At 39.3% G+C, this 21,883-nt stretch overlaps 1 long non-coding RNA gene across 1 annotated transcript in view; it reads right to left on the reverse strand.

The window, feature by feature from the left end:
* Nucleotides 1–20,975, reverse strand: part of LOC118582804 — a 32,439-nt gene extending 11,464 nt beyond the window's left edge. Inside the window, exon 1 of the long non-coding RNA XR_004944799.1 lies at nucleotides 20,774–20,975. This is a non-coding gene — a long non-coding RNA (uncharacterized LOC118582804). The remainder of the gene's footprint in view (nucleotides 1–20,773) is intronic.
* Between the last annotated feature and the right edge of the window lie 908 nt (nucleotides 20,976–21,883).

Here is a 21,883-nt window from a genome sequence, read left to right on the forward strand (position 1 = left end):
AGAATCAAGAACTAATAAAAAATATGGGGAAAGGGAGCCTATCATAAAAATAGTGTCCATGAATATGTCCTGTGGGATTTAAATTTAAGGCCTGATTGTTGTTTAGAAAGAAGACATGTCGAGGTTCTGACAGAGATATAAAACAGTAGAATAGATAATGGGGTGGGTGGGTGGGTGGATGGATGGATGGATGGATGTTGTCTACTTTTCCTCACGAAGACCAAAATACCTGTCATAACAGTTTAAGCAAAGACAGGTTTATTTGGCTCATGGTTTGAAAGGGAATAAAGCTGCTGGGGCTCGGCCTCTCAGGGTGGGAGCAGGCAGTACAGTGAGGCTTATCAGGAAGCAGAAAGCTACTTCAAAAACTGACCCCAAAAAAACTATTTCTTCAAGTTAGGCCACATTTGCAGAGTGTCTAGGGACTAAGTGTTAAACACATGAGCCTGGGGGTGAGTGGGATGCGTTTCCTGCTCAAACATGATACATATAGATGATGGATGCGATGCGATGGATGGATGGATGGATGGATGGATGGATGGATGGATGGATGGATGGATGGATGGATGGGAGAGTTGTAAGGAATTGGTTTGTGAGATAGTGAGTGCTGTTTGGACAAGTTTCTAAATATATAATACAGCCATGAGATGTTTCAGACTCTTGGTCAAGAACATTCCATGAAATTTACAGGAGGAGTTTCTTCCTCAGGAAAACCTCACTTCTATCTCTACCCCTAAATCCATTCTTAAGGCTACTTAAAATGTACAGAAATTCCTTTATACAACCTTATTTCATCTGCCCAAATCTGTACTGCTGACAGAGCAATGCTATGATGTTTTCATTGTCAACATCAGGAAGCTAGTGCATAAAGGAACTATCTAGATAACTTCTTCAGATTTTGCTATTACTCAAAGTAATAAACTTCACAGCAAAAGAAAATCCAGTCAGAAAATGCATTCAGTTACTGTATGTCTTTAGTTTCTTTTCCCTTAGAAAGCCTTCCTTTGTTTTCACTGTTTTAATAATATTGCTACTTAATAATAATACTTAATAATACAGGGCAGTTATTTTGCAAATATCCCTCAATTTTTGTTACACTACTTTGCTGAGAACAGATTCAAGCACTATGTTTGAGGCAGCAATTCCAAGAATGTGACATGTCACTCTTCAGTACCACTTGAACCAGAAGTTAGAATTTGGGAAGTTTATATCACACATCATCATGTGTCCTATAAAGTGAAGGTCCTCTAGTTTCTTCTCTATACACTTCGAGATGTCTTGGGGAGAATTTTTGAAAGTATGTAAATTTTCTTTCATTCCCATCAGTTTTACCCACTAATATTAATATCCATGGATGATTCCTTCTGGAATTTACACTGACAATAACAATAAGATAATATTTTGATGTTGTCATGTTTCTATTCCTTAAATGCCTTTCCTCTGCTGGCCAAGGTATTCTCTCTTAATTTTGGTAATTTAACCAGCACTCAGGCATTCATTTCTTACTTGATAGGATGTAACTGTGGAGACAACTCCAAACTCAAACTGGTTATTTATCTGCCACAAATTCTTCTTCTTCTATCCTGAGCTAATACAGCAGGTAAAGCACAAGCAAACTTATTCCAGATCCCCTTTCCAGGGAGGTTTATGGCCCCAAAGTCAAAGAAACAACCACTTGCACCTGTGTAGATAAACATTACCACACACTTCCTATCTCATGTCTGTCTCTTGAGATCTCAATTTTCCAAACAAGTTGGTTTTATATCTCCCAAGTGCCCCCTTCTCCTCCTCTTTACCTATTAAGTTTGCTTTTAAACATTGCAGTTTACATTATCTTAAATGTGCACATTTGTGTAGTATAGTATGATGCCGATGTGTTAATAAATCTCAAGTTCTTGGACTGAAGCAATGGCTCTGATTTAGAGAGCTTTCTCTTGGAGAGATGTTGGGTTCCATCTCCAGCATTCTTGCATTCTTGTCAGGCAGCTCACAATTGTCTGTAACTCCTGTTCCTGGGGATCCACTGCCTCCTTCTGGACTACAAAGGCACTGCACACATGGTGTCCTTAAATTCATGCAGGTGAAATAATCATATACAGGAATAAAACAAACTAAACATTTTAACTTTAAAAGTCTTAAATTCCAATGCCCCTTTGAGCCATTTACTACTGTGGGGCAGTAAGAATATGGACACATAACTAAATTTCATTTTTCTGCTACTAATCTGCCTTTCTTCAGTTTTCCTCAAAAGCTGACCCTAAGAGAGCAGAAGAAGTTTCCCTCTCTCTATCAACCTTTACTAACATCATTTGCTTTGTTGATTCTCAAATTGTCCCTTATCCGTCCAGAGGAAACCATTAAACGCTGACTCTTAATATCAATGGTGTTTCCTGATGTATCTACAGGGTTCTCTGTTTCTGGAACAAGAGAAATGAATGCATGGTATCAAATCTTCATCTCAGTGATATGGAGAAACTGAGCCATTTGTAAACATAAACCAAGAGAATACTGGCCCTATCAGCACTTTGCCCTACATATGAGATGTTCATTTTCATTCTAGTTGCTTGGTGCATTTGAAAAGGAACTGTGTTCGAAGGATATTCACGTGCGGTTTAACACTAAGACCAAACAGAGCAAAGTCAGAGTTCTGCCAATACTCCGAGAAAACACTGGTGTTACACTGAATGGTTCATAGTCAGTAGCAGCAGGATGGGAAGCTGGGAGCTGTGTCTCACCTTCCAAAACCAGAGTAGAAAAGTCCATGTGAGCAAAACAGTTATTCCATAGAGGAGGCTTTTCTGGCATAAAGTCTGTCAATGCACAGATTATATGACATCTCAGACTTGTAGTTATGCAATATGCAAATCAAAATGTTCTAGTTTATGAGGCTTGGGGTGTAAATTGTGTTTTAACTTCTATTTTATTTTGACTTATGTTTTCTTTTAACAATGAAAGTGTTAATAGTTTTGTAATAAACACATTTATTGTTTTAAAAGATAAAAGATTGGTACAGAAGTCTATAATATCCAAGTGTCCAAAGACTTTCATAGGCAGGGACTCTTGAGTCAAAAACCAACGAGCAAGTGATCTGAGAAGGTAGTACCCCCAAGACAGGGTAGGCAAGTGAAAGAGCTGGGGTGTCCTTTTCAGGGGTGGTTAGAACATCAAACAAAACATCTGGGCATCTGGAATCCTGAATCAGCTGTAAACAGCTATAGGCTGAGGGGTAAAGAAATGCTGTTCTGTGTCCAGGGGTGATTCCACTAAGGTCCTGATAACTATCATCTAGAAAGTGTGCAGGAGCTGGAAATTGGTGCATAGCACAGCGCAAGGTACTTATTTGATTTTACACCATGGAGACATGGGTTAAAAGCCTGACTTTTATCCACAGGCTAGGATTTGAATATTTACTGTCATTTACTAACTGTATGTCTATTGGCTAAGTACCAGTAGTCACTTAGTCTCTGTTTCATCATTTGGAAGGGAGAGATAATAGTTATGTGGCCTTAGACAGCCTTTCAGGAACCAGCCAGATGTGTTAATACCTTTAGGACAACTAGTCCTGTGCCCACCTACAGTTGGTACCCAGTTGTGGTTCATTGTGCCCATCGGGCAGAAAGAAAAACCAAAGAGGCAGAGGGAAGAGGGCTAGCCTGGAAAGCCCAGCAGTGAATGTTTGCTGACACACACTCAGCACTAGTGAATTGAAAACCTTAAATTTTTAGTTTCAGTGACTTAAACATGTACATATGTATCTAGTTTACTTTCTAATAATCAGACATACTCAAAAAATACTTGCTATGAGACATCAGTGCTAATCCTAGTAGTGGCAGCTTCAGTGGATAGTGGCCCAAGGGCTTACATTTTATTTTGTCTTCAGAAGTTAATTTCCTCCAGTATCTAAATAGTTGTGTAGATTAAAATGGTCCAGGGAAACAGAGGCTGGGACAGCATCTCTAGTGTAAGTAAATTGTGGAGAGAAACGTTCTCAGGTGAAGCAGGAGAAAAATATCTAGGATATGAGATTAAGAAGGAATTAGCTCCATTCTGTCGCATGTGACACTGTGGAGGGTAAATTGTACCGACACAGGTTTTCTTAACAAGAGGTAGAGGGGCTCAGCTGTTACCTCTGGCATCAGACATGTGCTAGCTCCTGGTCAGGAAAGAAACCTCACAATCATCACCTGGCTGGGTGACAAGGGGGTGCTAGCAGGCAAGGTGTAAAAGTCAGTCTTGATCATCACTTTTATTGGGTAAGAAGGACCAAAGGAGTCACTAGGGCAAAACTCTGCTTACGTCTTTGAGACTTTCTCGTGAGACAATTAGGCCATTAGACCTCTAAATGGTTTAGTTCATTGGAAGATTCAAAATTTGAATAGATTATTGGGAGATCATTAGAAGGTGGTTGCTGAGATGTGTCCCTGGATGTTATCTCTGGCCCTGACATCTTCCCATTTCTACTTCTCTCTGATTCCAGTCTGTAAGGAGATAAAGATGCTCCTACGCCACATGCTCCCCCATAACCACAATATTCAGCCTCACAGTCAGCCCTGGACCATGGAACCAAGTGAGACTTGAGATCTAGTACACAAGAGCAATCCTCCAGAGAGGGAGGCAGCTGATAACCTACACTCTCATCAGCTGAGCACAGGGTGGGCCAGCTGACAAAGGGAAGCTGGGTAGGGTACCAGTAACTTGTGCTACAAATGATAGGATTGGGAATGCAAAGTTTGAGGGAAAATGTCTGGGATGTAATTCTTTGAGGTCATTTTGCATACCATGCTTTCTCTTTCAACTGAATTTGATTTCACAAATTTGTCTTATTTGTCCTTAAGAATAAAATTAAAGGATGAACAAGAACAACAATACAAACTCACTTGGCAGCTACTTAGAAGGAGAATGCAATTCACAAATCCCACTGGTAGTTTGTTTCTTAAAACTTGATTATTAGACATTGAAAATTATAAACATCAGAGACAGAAAGATGATTTTTTTCCCATGTTCTGGGGTAAGATCACATCTAATACGTGCAAATGAATTAGCCCCGGTAAGGTTTAGCAACTTATATTGAATTTTCAATTTAAGAAATTGGATGTGGAGCCAGAAATGATGCCCAAGAGACCCTCTGAGCTTGCAATCTGGTATTCAAGGAGGGTGGTGTAAAAAGAGAAAACCTGAAGCTCAGAAACCTTCTACCCAGACACACTAATTTCAAGCAAGGAGCCAACTGGACTTTATTGTTATTTTTTTAACCATTTCCATAGACTATGTGATTTTGTGGATTTCTGTTTGTTTAACTATGGATCCTAGGGGAAATTTACAAAAATCTCACGATAACATCCTCAGATCCTTCGTTAATTATTACTACCTCAAGCAGTGTCTGGGTAACTAGGAAGAACTAAACATTCAGTTTGCATTCTGGAAGCCAGTGGGGATTTCTTTTACCCTGAGTAAACCATTAGTGTGTGTGATGCCTGTATTTATTCAGGATTACTAATGGTGATGTTTCCCTTTTGTCTTTGTAGGTAAGACTTTGAAGAGGAACTGATACCCAAAGCTGATTTCCCTAGATTATAGTGACTAGCCCAATTATTTGAAATACTCCTCTGTTCCCCTAAAACTGAGGTGGTATTATGGTCTTTGTTCCCGAGGCTTCAGAATCATGCTCCTGCCTAAGGAAATGGGAAGTGAAAAATACAACTTTTCTCATAGGCATTAGTAAAATCAACATATCAAATAAAATGAGCAATGCATAAGTATTCTGGATAAGTTTGAATGGATCCCCAGCCAAAACAATACTGCATAGCTAAAGAAACAGCCAGCCAGAATGGGTATTTATCAGCAACAGGACATCAGAGGAGAAGGCAGGCAGATAATGCACAGGGTGGGGACCTCTATATTCTCATACATGCATCCCTACTACAGATCTAAACCTTTCTTGCTGTTAAAGGCTAGTGTTACCATTATGTGGAGTCAACCAGCAACCCTAAATCTGCACACATTTGACTTCATTCATCCACTCAGCATATGCTTATTTAGTGCTGGTAATGGAATCCCTAAGCATGCTCCTTGCTCTGTCCTGCAGTCAGTACATCACAAGGAGTAACTGATCCAGGTTGTACTTCCCAGGTTTCTGCATCATCTGGTTTCCAGATGGATCCAGAGGTGGAGATCCTGTGTGAGGCAGAAGGTAGAGGGAGGTGTGGAAGCCAGGATAGTTCTCTTTCCCTCATTGTCTTCAGTAGCTGTGTCTATCTCTGTCTCACTTCTCAGCTTCCATGTAACTGTCCTGCCACACTTCTACCAGATAGTTCATCCCTGTGCCCCATTAGCACCGTCCATTTTCCCTGTCCTAGCTCCTAGGGATAGTACCAGGGACCTTTGTTCTTAGAATCTGGGCTACTTGGCAATGCAGGTTGCTTCACTAACCTCTTCTGCATAACCACACCCTTACACCCACTCTCCCTTCAGAACCACCCAGAGGTTTCCCTTTCCTTCATGGGATCCTGATTTACTAAGTTTCAAACACTGGTGTGTCAGGAGACAATGGAATTCAAAAGCAGTCTTGGCCACTACCCCAATAATTGGTGAGTATTATAAATGCTTAAAATACTCTGTAATGTGCATTTGTATAAGATTTAATATAGATGAAAGATTTGATACAGCTGGACAGAGCATGAACAATCATAAAGCAGTATGAGATTTCTAGGCACAGCCCTCCATAGTCTATCCTTAGTCATTAGGGGTGGGACTCATGATACTTAAATTACATACTAACAAGATAGCTCTGAGCCCAGGCATGTATTTATTGGAGCATCTTTTACACTCACTGACCATGAAGTTAATCACACACATTAAACTTTTTTCAGTACTGTACTGAAATACCTAAGTCAGGCTAACTTTATAAAGAAAAGAAGATTGATTATTTGGTTCATGGTTTTGCATTCTGAAAGTCCAAACAGCATGGTATAAGCTCATGGTGAAGAACATTCTTGACTGCCTTGCCTCATGGAAGATACTAATAGCAGACACATGTGGAAATGGAGGTCATATTGACAGGCAGAAAGCCAATGAGAGACTGGATAGAGCCAGGCTTAGGCTTCTATAATAATAATCTCATGAGAACTAACCAGGGTGTCCATAAGAAATCTATAACCCCCTTGTAAGGGCACCCCAAAATACCTCTACAGGCTCCATTTCTAAAAGGTTCCATCCCTCATAGGAGCATGTCCAGTATCAGAGCTTATTAAAACAAGCAGAAACTGCCAATCTACACACTTCTAGATGATCTAGAAAAGCTAATGCAGGGGGCTTCCAGAATAGTTTTCAGCTTTAAGTAGAACATTGCCAAATCTTAGGATTCTAGACATGCCAAGAGATAATCACAGGCTTCTCTGATACAGCTACATGATGCTACCTCACACAATCTGTGAACTCACAGTATATAAGACATAACTAGGGAAATTAGATAGTGCTGTGGGATGATCTTTATGCTGTGAATATTTATTCCTCTCACTGGTTAATTATAAAAGCTGCTTGACCAATAGCCAGGCAGAATAAGGTTAGGCAGAACAATCAAACTGAAGACTCAGATGAGGGGCCAAGTCAGGAGAGATGCCACCCAGCCACTGAGAAAACAAGACATATAAAAAATGAGCTAACAAGCCATGAACTACGTGGCAAAGCATAGAAAAGAAATGAGGGCTAACTTTAATGTAAGAGCTAACTAGCAATAAGCCTGAGCCATCAGCCAAATATTTATAATTAAAACTGCTGAGTGACTATTTTAAAAGCCACTGCTGGACTGGGCAGGACAGAAAAGCCTCTGGTTACAAGATAGTGAAATATCTCATGAGCCAAGATAAGGCTCAACTTGGCCCTCCTGCAAGAGAATGATTGGATAGAAGGGCAGTATCCTGAACAGCTGAGTCAATCTAGGAAGAGGAATAGAGGACAATATAAGTCAAAACTATACTAGGGAAGAGGCAAAGCCAGATCCTAATATGTGAGGAACCAGTTGGGGAAGTTATTCATTTCCAAGTTATTCTGATTCTTCCCTCTGCCTAGGCACTTCCTCGATGTTAGTAATAACATAGATTTATTGGTACTTTCCAGTATCATTTTAGGTTATCTTCCATAAAAACATTAGTATTTACAATTCAATATGGAACTTGTTGAAGTTAATGTTTCCAAAGGATGACTGAATAAGTCTGAATCCTTAGCACCTCCACTGGAAATGATGTCTCGCCCAGGCTCCTCCTCAGTGCTCACAGCACAGCTTCCATACCCTCTCTTCTTCCTTCTGTGTGAGCTCTGCACTCAGCCACAAGGTAACAAAAAATGACACAGTCCTCCCTTTCAGAATCCTAAGTGAAAATTTACTTACTCATAGTAAAAACTAGGGACTCTAGACATCACTATGGCCTGAGGATGCAACATTTTTGTTGGTCAGCTGGATTTTGCAATGCAGTATCTATAGGATAGAGTAGTCCTACCAAGAATGCTATCCGAAGAGGGATGCCCTTGCAAGAAACAAAAGGGCATATTTTGCTCCCAAAAGGAAAGCTGTGGATGCTGGAAAATAAACCCACTGCAAATCCTGACAGAACATTAAGTACCATAATTTCTCAAAACTGCCTTCAAAATCTTCATCTCTGCACATACTACCTAGGCAAGTTCATTACACCTCTACTTGGAATGGCTCCCATCTTTATATCTTACTTAGGCTTGTGTCTTTTAATCTCTGTCCCATCAAAATATGGCATTTGACATCACTTTTAACATTTTAATTAATTTTATTAATTTTAGTATGTAGTGGGTTTCATTTTGATACTCTGACTCTACCCTTGCACATACTCCCTCCCCCACCACTCTCCCCATCATCTTTATCTTCCAATAGTCCCCCTTCTGCTTTCATGATATCAGGTTGTGAATTTACAATGGTGCTTCACACATCAATCCCCACAGCAAACTCACTGCCTGTCCTTCTGTCTAGTTCTTCATTATTGGCTAGTTCAGTAAGGAAAAACCAATCATTCTAATGTGAAACACAAACTCCGAATCATTAGGATGTCATTTCTCTTCCCTCAGTACTCATCTATCCTAGTTCATCTCTGTTAAATTTCTTTCTTTCTTTTTTTGTTTTTCGAGACAGGGTTTCTCTGTGTAGCTTTGTGCCTTTCCTGGATCTCACTCTGTAGACCAGACTGGCCTCGAACTCACAGAGATCCTCCTGGCTCTGCCTCCCAAGTGCTGGGATTAAAGGCATGAGCCACCACTGCCCAGCAAATTTCTTGAATTTATTTCTTGAATTTCCCCGCTGCTATCTGCATCCATATCCTCTATCCCTCACCATATCTCTCCATACAAAGTTGATGAGGTATCCCTTTTACATTCTCTCTTTTCCTATACCCTATTCACTGCTTCTAGCTATTTCTGTTTCAAACAGTGAAGGTGGTTGTTTTGGAAGTCTAACTGCTAGTTCATTCAAACACTGAAGATTATTCATTTCCAATGTCAGACAACACAAATGAACATATTTCACAGGGTCCTACAAGGTCTGGCCACCACTTACTCCACCAGCTTCCTTCCCTTAAACACCTATCTGTTGACACTCTATTTTATTCACCATGTGCCTATCTTCCCGAGTTTCTGCATAAATGATACTCCCAGTTGATATTCTGTTTTCTCTCCTAAAATTTTCTTTATGTCCCCATAAGATACAGCGCCCCACCTCCAACAGGAAGTAGTAAGAAAAACTATGCCCAAATTCCCAGCTGGCTTTGGAGATGGAATTGGCTCACTCATTCTCTAAACCCAGGCATATTGTTAAAAGAAAAGGTTAAGAGATTCTTGTGTCCCAAATCAGAAGAGCCCTCTGGTGTGGGACAGAGAAAAACCAATATTTTTATTTAAATCAGATTGATTATAAATGCAATCTCTTTCTAAAAAAGGGGGGATATGATATAGCTAAAATAGGATAAAACAGGAGATTAATGAACTTACTTTTAAAGAGCAACAACTAGTTTAAAATGTTTTACATTGGTATAGATTTTAGTCTATTGATACAAACTTAAAGTTAATTTTGTTATACTATATGTATATTTCTACTCTTGTTTAAGGTATTATGTTTGTACACCTCATTTAAAATTGTAATAGATAATTAAAAATAGATTAATAATTAATCGTCTATGATAATCATACTTGTAGCCATGTTAGTTAAGTTTTCTAGGTATACACAGAGATATTTCAGATAGACAGGTAATCTTCAAACACTTCAAAGGTCTACAGAATATGGCATTTAAAGTATTTTTAAAATTTAGACTTTCTGGACAGTGAGACATGTCTGCTCCTGGCAGCACCAATTTACTTCAGAGAGGAGGATGGGCATTAAAGATACTTCATATGGAGTTTATCTTCACCTTGACAAAAGTAGCCATTTGGGCAAAAACTGTTCTTGCCTGGACTGCTTGATCGACTGGACGTGCAGGACCCATAGAAAGGTGACCACTGAACTTTGCTTGACAAAATGGTCCTTCAGATTCCTGCTTTGCAGAGGAAACTGCCAGACATTCTACAGGACACTGAGAGAAGTGACTGAGAGACTCTAGCCCTGTGAGCTAAAGACAAATGCCCCAACTTTACAAAGGAACATTAGGTGACTGTTCAGGCTGCCAGCTGTCTCTGTCTACCCTGCAAGACTCCCGAAAGTTGCTTGCTTCCTTCTCCTGGTTCTCAGATAATATTATATCCTTCTGAGGTCTTCGATGTGGTTGAAGACTAGATAGTTATAATTTCCTCAGTTATGATACAAGATAAGTTAGATATAAAACTTTAGACTCACAAAAATAAGATAGATAGGATATCTTCTTTAATATTGTAAGTATAATTCTTGCTTGATAATTGTTTTGTTATCTGTAATTTTACTATGTAAAAGTTAACCCTCTTTTTTTTAACAAAAAAGAAAAGGGGAAGTGCTGTGGATATCATTCTGTATAAATAAAGTGCTGATTGGCCAGTAACCAGGCAGGAAGGATAGGGTAGGCGGGACAAGGAAGAGGAGAAGGCTGGGAACAGGAAAGCTGGGAGGAGACACTGCCAACTGCTGCCATGAGAAGCAACATGTAAAGACACTGGTAAGCCACAAGCCACATGGCAAAGTATAGACTAACAGAAATGGGTTAATTTAAGAGTAAGAGCTAGACAATGGTAGGCCTGAGCTAATGGCCAAGCAGTTTAAATAATATAAGTGTCTGTATGATTATTTTATACATGGGTTGTGGGACCACGGGGGCTTGGTGGAACCTGGAGAAAAGCTCTCCAACTACACTCTATTTTATTCACCATGCCCCCATCTTCCACTGAGTTTCTGCATCAATGATACTCCCAGTTGATATTCTGTTTTCTCTCCTTCTACACCTTGACTTACATTACCCCATTCAACTTTTTTTTTTTTTTTTTTTTTTTTTTTTTTTTTTTTTTTATCTCAAAGCAATGAGCTTTGTTACAGAGAAATTCCCTTGGTTGTTGAGATTTGTTAATTAAGTTGGACCTAAACTTGGCTCCATATTTGGATGGTAAAGTTTGGCCCAACCCAAATGGCTTCTTTATCATAATTAATGCTATAAACCCTCGATGAGCAAACAAATCATGGCCTAGGAGTATGTTGTGGTAACTAAGCAAATGAATCTCAGACAATCCTAACAGCAGAACCTCCAAACCATATGAAGCCAAAAGCTGCTAAACCAGGATCATGCAATGCAATTGTCAGTTGCAGTCAATCAGGCTGTTATCACTTCCATATATATATATACCTGTTGAGGTATCCTATGCCACCTTTCTCCGCAAGGTCTTAGAAGTCCTTTTCTAGTTTAAGAAAGCTTTGTGAACATTCTTAAAGATATTACACGTTTTCTTATCACATTGAACATAGTAATTAGACAAACTATTTTAGAATGAATTGTGCATATGGCTAAAAACCACATTCAAACATTTCTCAGTGCCTGTTCAGGTATAAGAAGTTTGTTCTTACACTAATTCCTCCCATGACTGCCTATATTTACGAATCCCTTGCATTTAACATCGGATCTTGTTTTTCTGCAGGATTCTAGGCTTTTCTCTTCTGCTACTGGTACATAACAAGTCCAAGCCTTCTTCATAAACAGTTTCTCTGCTACCATTAGGACTGGGTCTCCTTTACTCCAACTGATCTTCTAGTTGAGTTTCATCTCAACTCCAACCTGATATAAAAAAGAAAGGCCCAATTCTCTGCAAGAGAATGATTGGATAGAAGGGCAGTATCCTGAACAGCTGAGTCAATCTAGGAAGAGGAATAGAGGACAATATAAGTCAAAACTATACTAGGGAAGAGGCAAAGCCAGATCCTAATATGTGAGGAACCAGTTGGGGAAGTTATTCATTTCCAAGTTATTCTGATTCTTCCCTCTGCCTAGGCACTTCCTCGATGTTAGTAATAACATAGATTTATTGGTACTTTCCAGTATCATTTTAGGTTATCTTCCATAAAAACATTAGTATTTACAATTCAATATGGAACTTGTTGAAGTTAATGTTTCCAAAGGATGACTGAATAAGTCTGAATCCTTAGCACCTCCACTGGAAATGATGTCTCGCCCAGGCTCCTCCTCAGTGCTCACAGCACAGCTTCCATACCCTCTCTTCTTCCTCTGTGTGAGCTCTGCACTCAGCCACAAGGTAACAAAAAATGACACAGTCCTCCCTTTCAGAATCCTAAGTGAAAATTTACTTACTCATAGTAAAAACTAGGGACTCTAGACATCACTATGGCCTGAGGATGCAACATTTTTGTGGTCAGCTGGATTTTGCAATGCAGTATCTATAGGATAGAGTAGTCCTACAAGAATGCTATCCGAAGAGGGATGCCCTTGCAAGAAACAAAAGGGCATATTTTGCTCCCAAAAGGAAAGCTGTGGATGCTGGAAAATAAACCCACTGCAAATCCTGACAGAACATTAAGTACCATAATTTCTCAAAACTGCCTTCAAAATCTTCATCTCTGCACATACTACCTAGGCAAGTTCATTACACCTCTACTTGGAATGGCTCCCATCTTTATATCTTACTTAGGCTTGTGTCTTTAATCTCTGTCCCATCAAAATATGGCATTTGACATCACTTTTAACATTTTAATTAATTTTATTAATTTTAGTATGTAGTGGGTTTCATTTTGTACTCTGACTCTACCCTTGCACATACTCCTCCCCCACCACTCTCCCCATCATCTTTATCTTCCAATAGTCCCCTTCTGCTTTCATGATATCAGGTTGTGAATTTACAATGGTGCTTCACACATCAATCCCCACAGCAAACTCACTGCTGTCTTCTGTCTAGTTCTTCATTATTGGCTAGTTCAGTAAGGGAAAACCAATCATTCTAATGTGAAACACAAACTCCGAATCATTAGGATGTCATTTCTCTTCCCTCAGTACTCATCTATCCTAGTTCATCTCTGTTAAATTTCTTTCTTTCTTTTTTTGTTTTTCGAGACAGGGTTTCTCTGTGTAGCTTTGTGCCTTTCCTGGATCTCACTCTGTAGACCAGACTGGCCTCGAACTCACAGAGATCCTCCTGGCTCTGCCTCCCAAGTGCTGGGATTAAAGGCATGAGCCACCACTGCCCAGCAAATTTCTTGAATTTATTTCTTGAATTTCCCCGCTGCTATCTGCATCCATATCCTCTATCCCTCACCATATCTCTCCATACAAAGTTGATGAGGTATCCCTTTTACATTCTCTCTTTTCCTATACCCTATTCACTGCTTCTAGCTATTTCTGTTTCAAACAGTGAAGGTGGTTGTTTTGGAAGTCTAACTGCTAGTTCATTCAAACACTGAAGATTATTCATTTCCAATGTAGACAACACAAATGAACATATTTCACAGGGTCCTACAAGGTCTGGCCACCACTTACTCCACCAGCTTCCTTCCTTAAACACCTATCTGTTGACACTCTATTTTATTCACCATGTGCCTATCTTCCCTGAGTTTCTGCATAAATATACTCCCAGTTGATATTCTGTTTTCTCTCCTAAAATTTTCTTTATGTCCCCATAAGATACAGCGCCCCACCTCCAACAGTAGTAAGAAAACTATTGGGTAACTAGGAAGAACTAAACATTCAGTTTGCATTCTGGAAGCCAGTGGGGATTTCTTTTACCCCTGAGTAAACCATTAGTGTGTGTGATGCCTGTATTTATTCAGGATTACTAATGGTGATGTTTCCCTTTTGTCTTTGTAGGTAAGACTTTGAAGAGGAACTGATACCCAAAGCTGATTTCCCTAGATTATAGTGACTAGCCCAATTATTTGAAAATACTCCTCTGTTCCCCTAAAACTGAGGTGGTATTATGGTCTTTGTTCCCGAGGCTTCAGAATCATGCTCCTGCCTAAGGAAATGGGAAGTGAAAAATACAACTTTTCTCATAGGCATTAGTAAAATCAACATATCAAATAAAATGAGCAATGCATAAGTATTCTGGATAAGTTTTAATGGATCCCCAGCCAAAACAATACTGCATAGCTAAAGAAACAGCCAGCCAGAATGGGTATTTATCAGCAACAGGACATCAGAGGAGAAGGCAGGCAGATAATGCACAGGGTGGGGACCTCTATATTCTCATACATGCATCCCTACTACAGATCTAAACCTTTCTTGCTGTTAAAGGCTAGTGTTACCATTATGTGGAGTCAACCAGCAACCCTAAATCTGCACACATTTGACTTCATTCATCCACTCAGCATATGCTTATTTAGTGCTGGTAATGGAATCCCTAAGCATGCTCCTTGCTCTGTCCTGCAGTCAGTACATCACAAGGAGTAACTGATCCAGGTTGTACTTCCCAGGTTTCTGCATCATCTGGTTCCAGATGGATCCAGAGGTGGAGATCCTGTGTGAGGCAGAAGGTAGAGGGAGGTGTGGAGAAGCCAGGATAGTTCTCTTTCCCTCGTTGTCTTCAGTAGCTGTGTCTATCTCTGTCTCACTTCTCAGCTTCCATGTAACTGTCCTGCCACACTTCTACCAGATAGTTCATCCCTGTGCCCCATTAGCACCGTCCATTTTCCCTGTCCTAGCTCCTAGGGATAGTACCAGGGACCTTTGTTCTTAGAATCTGGGCTACTTGGCAATGCAGGTTGCTTCACTAACCTCTTCTGCATAACCACACCCTTACACCACTCTCCCTTCAGAACCACCCAGAGGTTTCCCTTTCCTTCATGGGATCCTGATTTACTAAGTTTCAAACACTGGTGTGTCAGGAGACAATGGAATTCAAAGCAGTCTTGGCCACTACCCCAATAATTGGTGAGTATTATAAATGCTTAAAATACTCTGTAATGTGCATTTGTATAAGATTTAATATAGATGAAAGATTTGATACAGCTGGGACAGAGCATGAACAATCATAAAGCAGTATGAGATTTCTAGGCACAGCCCTCCATAGTCTATCCTTAGTCATTAGGGGTGGGACTCATGATACTTAAATTACATACTAACAAGATAGCTCTGAGCCCAGGCATGTATTTATTGGAGCATCTTTTACACTCACTGACCATGAAGTTAATCACACACATTAAACTTTTTTCAGTACTGTACTGAAATACCTAAGTCAGGCTAACTTTATAAAGAAAAGAAGATTGATTATTTGGTTCATGGTTTTGCATTCTGAAAGTCCAAACAGCATGGTATAAGCTCATGGTGAAGAACATTCTTGACTGCCTTGCCTCATGGAAGATACTAATAGCAGACACATGTGGAAATGGAGGTCATATTGACAGGCAGAAAGCCAATGAGAGACTGGATAGAGCCAGGCTTAGGCTTCTATAATAATAATAATCTCATGAGAACTAACCAGGGTGTCCATAAGAAATCTATAACCCCCTTGTAAGGGCACCCCAAAATACCTCTACAGGCTCCATTTCTAAAAGGTTCCATCCCTCATAGGAGCATGTCCAGTATCAGAGCTTATTAAAACAAGCAGAAACTGCCAATCTACACACTTCTAGATGATCTAGAAAAGCTAATGCAGGGGGCTTCCAGAATAGTTTTCAGCTTTAAGTAGAACATTGCCAAATCTTAGGATTCTAGACATGCCAAGAGATAATCACAGGCTTCTCTGATACAGCTACATGATGCTACCTCACACAATCTGTGAACTCACAGTATATAAGACATAACTAGGGAAATTAGATAGTGCTGTGGGATGATCTTTATGCTGTGAATATTTATTCCTCTCACTGGTTAATTATAAAAGCTGCTTGACCAATAGCCAGGCAGAATAAGGTTAGGCAGAACAATCAAACTGAAGACTCAGATGAGGGGCCAAGTCAGGAGAGATGCCACCCAGCCACTGAGAAAACAAGACATATAAAAATGAGCTAACAAGCCATGAACTACGTGGCAAAGCATAGAAAAGAAATGAGGGCTAACTTTAATGTAGAGCTAACTAGCAATAAGCCTGAGCCATCAGCCAAATATTTATAATTAAAACTGCTGAGTGACTATTTTAAAAGCCACTGCTGGACTGGGCAGGACAGAAAAGCCTCTGGTTACAAGATAGTGAAATATCTCATGAGCCGAAGATAAGGCTCAACTTGGCCCTCCTGCAAGAGAATGATTGGATAGAAGGGCAGTATCCTGAACAGCTGAGTCAATCTAGGAAGAGGAATAGAGGACAATATAAGTCAAAACTATACTAGGGAAGAGGCAAAGCCAGATCCTAATATGTGAGGAACCAGTTGGGGAAGTTATTCATTTCCAAGTTATTCTGATTCTTCCCTCTGCCTAGGCACTTCCTCGATGTTAGTAATAACATAGATTTATTGGTACTTTCCAGTATCATTTTAGGTTATCTTCCATAAAAACATTAGTATTTACAATTCAATATGGAACTTGTTGAAGTTAATGTTTCCAAAGGATGACTGAATAAGTCTGAATCCTTAGCACCTCCACTGGAAATGATGTCTCGCCCAGGCTCCTCCTCAGTGCTCACAGCACAGCTTCCATACCCTCTCTTCTTCCTTCTGTGTGAGCTCTGCACTCAGCCACAAGGTAACAAAAATGACACAGTCCTCCCTTTCAGAATCCTAAGTGAAAATTTACTTACTCATAGTAAAAACTAGGGACTCTAGACATCACTATGGCCTGAGGATGCAACATTTTTGTTGGTCAGCTGGATTTTGCAATGCAGTATCTATAGGATAGAGTAGTCCTACCAAGAATGCTATCCGAAGAGGGATGCCCTTGCAAGAAACAAAAGGGCATATTTTGCTCCCAAAAGGAAAGCTGTGGATGCTGGAAAATAAACCCACTGCAAATCCTGACAGAACATTAAGTACCATAATTTCTCAAAACTGCCTTCAAAATCTTCATCTCTGCACATACTACCTAGGCAAGTTCATTACACCTCTACTTGGAATGGCTCCCATCTTTATATCTTACTTAGGCTTGTGTCTTTTAATCTCTGTCCCATCAAAATATGGCATTTGACATCACTTTTAACATTTTAATTAATTTTATTAATTTTAGTATGTAGTGGGTTTCATTTTGATACTCTGACTCTACCCTTGCACATACTCCCTCCCCCACCACTCTCCCCATCATCTTTATCTTCCAATAGTCCCCCTTCTGCTTTCATATCAGGTTGTGAATTTACAATGGTGCTTCACACATCAATCCCCACAGCAAACTCACTGCCTGTTCTTCTGTCTAGTTCTTCATTATTGGCTAGTTCAGTAAGGAAAACCAATCATTCTAATGTGAAACACAAACTCCGAATCATTAGGATGTCATTTCTCTTCCCTCAGTACTCATCTATCCTAGTTCATCTCTGTTAAATTTCTTTCTTTCTTTTTTTGTTTTTCGAGACAGGGTTTCTCTGTGTAGCTTTGTGCCTTTCCTGGATCTCACTCTGTAGACCAGACTGGCCTCGAACTCACAGAGATCCTCCTGGCTCTGCCTCCCAAGTGCTGGGATTAAAGGCATGAGCCACCACTGCCCAGCAAATTTCTTGAATTTATTTCTTGAATTTCCCCGCTGCTATCTGCATCCATATCCTCTATCCCTCACCATATCTCTCCATACAAAGTTGATGAGGTATCCCTTTTACATTCTCTCTTTTCCTATACCCTATTCACTGCTTCTAGCTATTTCTGTTTCAAACAGTGAAGGTGGTTGTTTTGGAAGTCTAACTGCTAGTTCATTCAAACACTGAAGATTATTCATTTCCAATGTAAGACAACACAAATGAACATATTTCACAGGGTCCTACAAGGTCTGGCCACCACTTACTCCACCAGCTTCCTTCCCTTAAACACCTATCTGTTGACACTCTATTTTATTCACCATGTGCCTATCTTCCCCTGAGTTTCTGCATAAATGATACTCCCAGTTGATATTCTGTTTTCTCTCCTAAAATTTTCTTTATGTCCCCATAAGATACAGCGCCCCACCTCCAACAGGAAGTAGTAAGAAAAACTATGCCCAAATTCCCAGCTGGCTTTGGAGATGGAATTGGCTCACTCATTCTCTAAACCCAGGCATATTGTTAAAAGAAAAGGTTAAGAGATTCTTGTGTCCCAAATCAGAAGAGCCCTCTGGTGTGGGACAGAGAAAAACCAATATTTTTATTTAAATCAGATTGATTATAAATGCAATCTCTTTCTAAAAAAGGGGGGATATGATATAGCTAAAATAGGATAAAACAGGAGATTAATGAACTTACTTTTAAAGAGCAACAACTAGTTTAAAATGTTTTACATTGGTATAGATTTTAGTCTATTGATACAAACTTAAAGTTAATTTTGTTATACTATATGTATATTTCTACTCTTGTTTAAGGTATTATGTTTGTACACCTCATTTAAAATTGTAATAGATAATTAAAAATAGATTAATAATTAATCGTCTATGATAATCATACTTGTAGCCATGTTAGTTAAGTTTTCTAGGTATACACAGAGATATTTCAGATAGACAGGTAATCTTCAAACACTTCAAAGGTCTACAGAATATGGCATTTAAAGTATTTTTAAAATTTAGACTTTCTGGACAGTGAGACATGTCTGCTCCTGGCAGCACCAATTTACTTCAGAGAGGAGGATGGGCATTAAAGATACTTCATATGGAGTTTATCTTCACCTTGACAAAAGTAGCCATTTGGGCAAAAAACTGTTCTTGCCTGGACTGCTTGATCGACTGGACGTGCAGGACCCATAGAAAGGTGACCACTGAACTTTGCTTGACAAAATGGTCCTTCAGATTCCTGCTTTGCAGAGGAAACTGCCAGACATTCTACAGGACACTGAGAGAAGTGACTGAGAGACTCTAGCCCTGTGAGCTAAAGACAAATGCCCCAACTTTACAAAGGAACATTAGGTGACTGTTCAGGCTGCCAGCTGTCTCTGTCTACCCTGCAAGACTCCCTGAAAGTTGCTTGCTTCCTTCTCCTGGTTCTCAGATAATATTATATCCTTCTGAGGTCTTCGATGTGGTTGAAGACTAGATAGTTATAATTTCCTCAGTTATGATACAAGATAAGTTAGATATAAAACTTTAGACTCACAAAAATAAGATAGATAGGATATCTTCTTTAATATTGTAAGTATAATTCTTGCTTGATAATTGTTTTGTTATCTGTAATTTTACTATGTAAAAGTTAACCCTCTTTTTTTAACAAAAAAGAAAAGGGGAAGTGCTGTGGATATCATTCTGTATAAATAAAGTGCTGATTGGCCAGTAACCAGGCAGGAAGGATAGGGTAGGCGGGACAAGGAAGAGGAGAAGGCTGGGAACAGGAAAGCTGGGAGGAGACACTGCCAACTGCTGCCATGAGAAGCAACATGTAAAGACACTGGTAAGCCACAAGCCACATGGCAAAGTATAGACTAACAGAAATGGGTTAATTTAAGAGTAAGAGCTAGACAATGGTAGGCCTGAGCTAATGGCCAAGCAGTTTAAATAATATAAGTGTCTGTATGATTATTTTATACATGGGTTGTGGGACCGCGGGGGCTTGGTGGAACCTGGAGAAAAGCTCTCCAACTACACTCTATTTTATTCACCATGCCCCCATCTTCCACTGAGTTTCTGCATCAATGATACTCCCAGTTGATATTCTGTTTTCTCTCCTTCTACACCTTGACTTACATTACCCCATTCAACTTTTTTTTTTTTTTTTTTTTTTTTTTTTTTATCTCAAAGCAATGAGCTTTGTTACAGAGAAATTCCCTTGGTTGTTGAGATTTGTTAATTAAGTTGGACCTAAACTTGGCTCCATATTTGGATGGTAAAGTTTGGCCCAACCCAAATGGCTTCTTTATCATAATTAATGCTATAAACCCTCGATGAGCAAACAAATCATGGCCTAGGAGTATGTTGTGGTAACTAAGCAAATGAATCTCAGACAATCCTAACAGCAGAACCTCCAAACCATATGAAGCCAAAAGCTGCTAAACCAGGATCATGCAATGCAATTGTCAGTTGCAGTCAATCAGGCTGTTATCACTTCCATATATATATATACCTGTTGAGGTATCCTATGCCACCTTTCTCCGCAAGGTCTTAGAAGTCCTTTTCTAGTTTAAGAAAGCTTTGTGAACATTCTAAGATATTACACGTTTTCTTATCACATTGAAACATAGTAATTAGACAAACTATTTTAGAATGAATTGTGCATATGGCTAAAAACCACATTCAAACATTCTCAGTGCCTGTTCAGGTATAAAGAAGTTTGTTCTTACACTAATTCCTCCATGACTGCTATATTTACGAATCCTTGCATTTAACATCGGATCTTGTTTTTCTGCAGGATTCTAGGCTTTTCTCTTCTGCTACTGGTACATAACAAGTCCAAGCCTTCTTCATAAACAGTTTCTCTGCTACCCATTAGGACTGGGTCTCCTTTACTCCAACTGATCTTCTAGTTGAGTTTCATCTCAACTCCAACCTGATATAAAAAAGAAAGGCCCAATTATTCTGAAGGCATGGAAGGATTGCAAACAAGGAAACAGTCATTCTAAATATCCTTTGCAAAAGACTTTGCAGGTCAGTTGTTATTGTGTGATGACAAAACTGGAAGAGTAAAGACACTCTGTTCCTGCACCACATAGCAGGAGGTAAATGTGTCCCAAAGAATTAAAATGCATTCCTAAATGTGCCATATATCTTGTGATCAAACATGAGAACAGTGCTTTACTCACATGTGGTTCTGTATCACAGACCAAAGAATTACAATAATATGAGTTGATTGGCAACACATTTTTCCCAGTGTTCCATCAAGCTTTTGACTTTTCTTCATTTGAAATGTATGATTAGGAATACACACAAACCAGCAATAAGTGATGATACTATTTAAGGTGTTTGGTAACAAATTTCTGGCAAATGGAAATAAATAATGGAAGGCTTAAAAAATGAGGGAAAAAGGAAGATAGGGAGGGAAAGAATGGGAGAGGGAACTTATTGATTGATTTAGCTGCAGTGATTGGGTTAGTGGTTTTCTACTTCATCCTTCAACTTAAAAACATCATCTAGGTTGGACCAAAATGTACTTAAATCCTTTATACTTTATTCTAAAATCAATAGTTCAGAAACACTATTCTTTTTTAGGCTTTTGGTTTAAAAATTACTGGAATAGAGAAGGGAGAAAGATGTTTTTATTCTTGTCCAAGCACTCTGGCTGATTCTGTTTTCCCCCTATTCAGTCTCTCACCCCTACCGTTGGAGTTATTAAAAAATTTTAAATGGAGAGAAATGGAAATTAAATTTTCAAAAATGTATGTAGAATCTTCACCTAAAGAAAAGAAGTCATTCATTCACTCATTTATGCCTTGTAATAAATTCTAAGGACTTAT

The sequence above is a fragment of the Onychomys torridus genome, chromosome 4 (genome assembly GCF_903995425.1).
Source record: "Onychomys torridus chromosome 4, mOncTor1.1, whole genome shotgun sequence".
In the NCBI taxonomy this organism is placed as follows: Eukaryota; Metazoa; Chordata; class Mammalia; order Rodentia; family Cricetidae; genus Onychomys; species Onychomys torridus.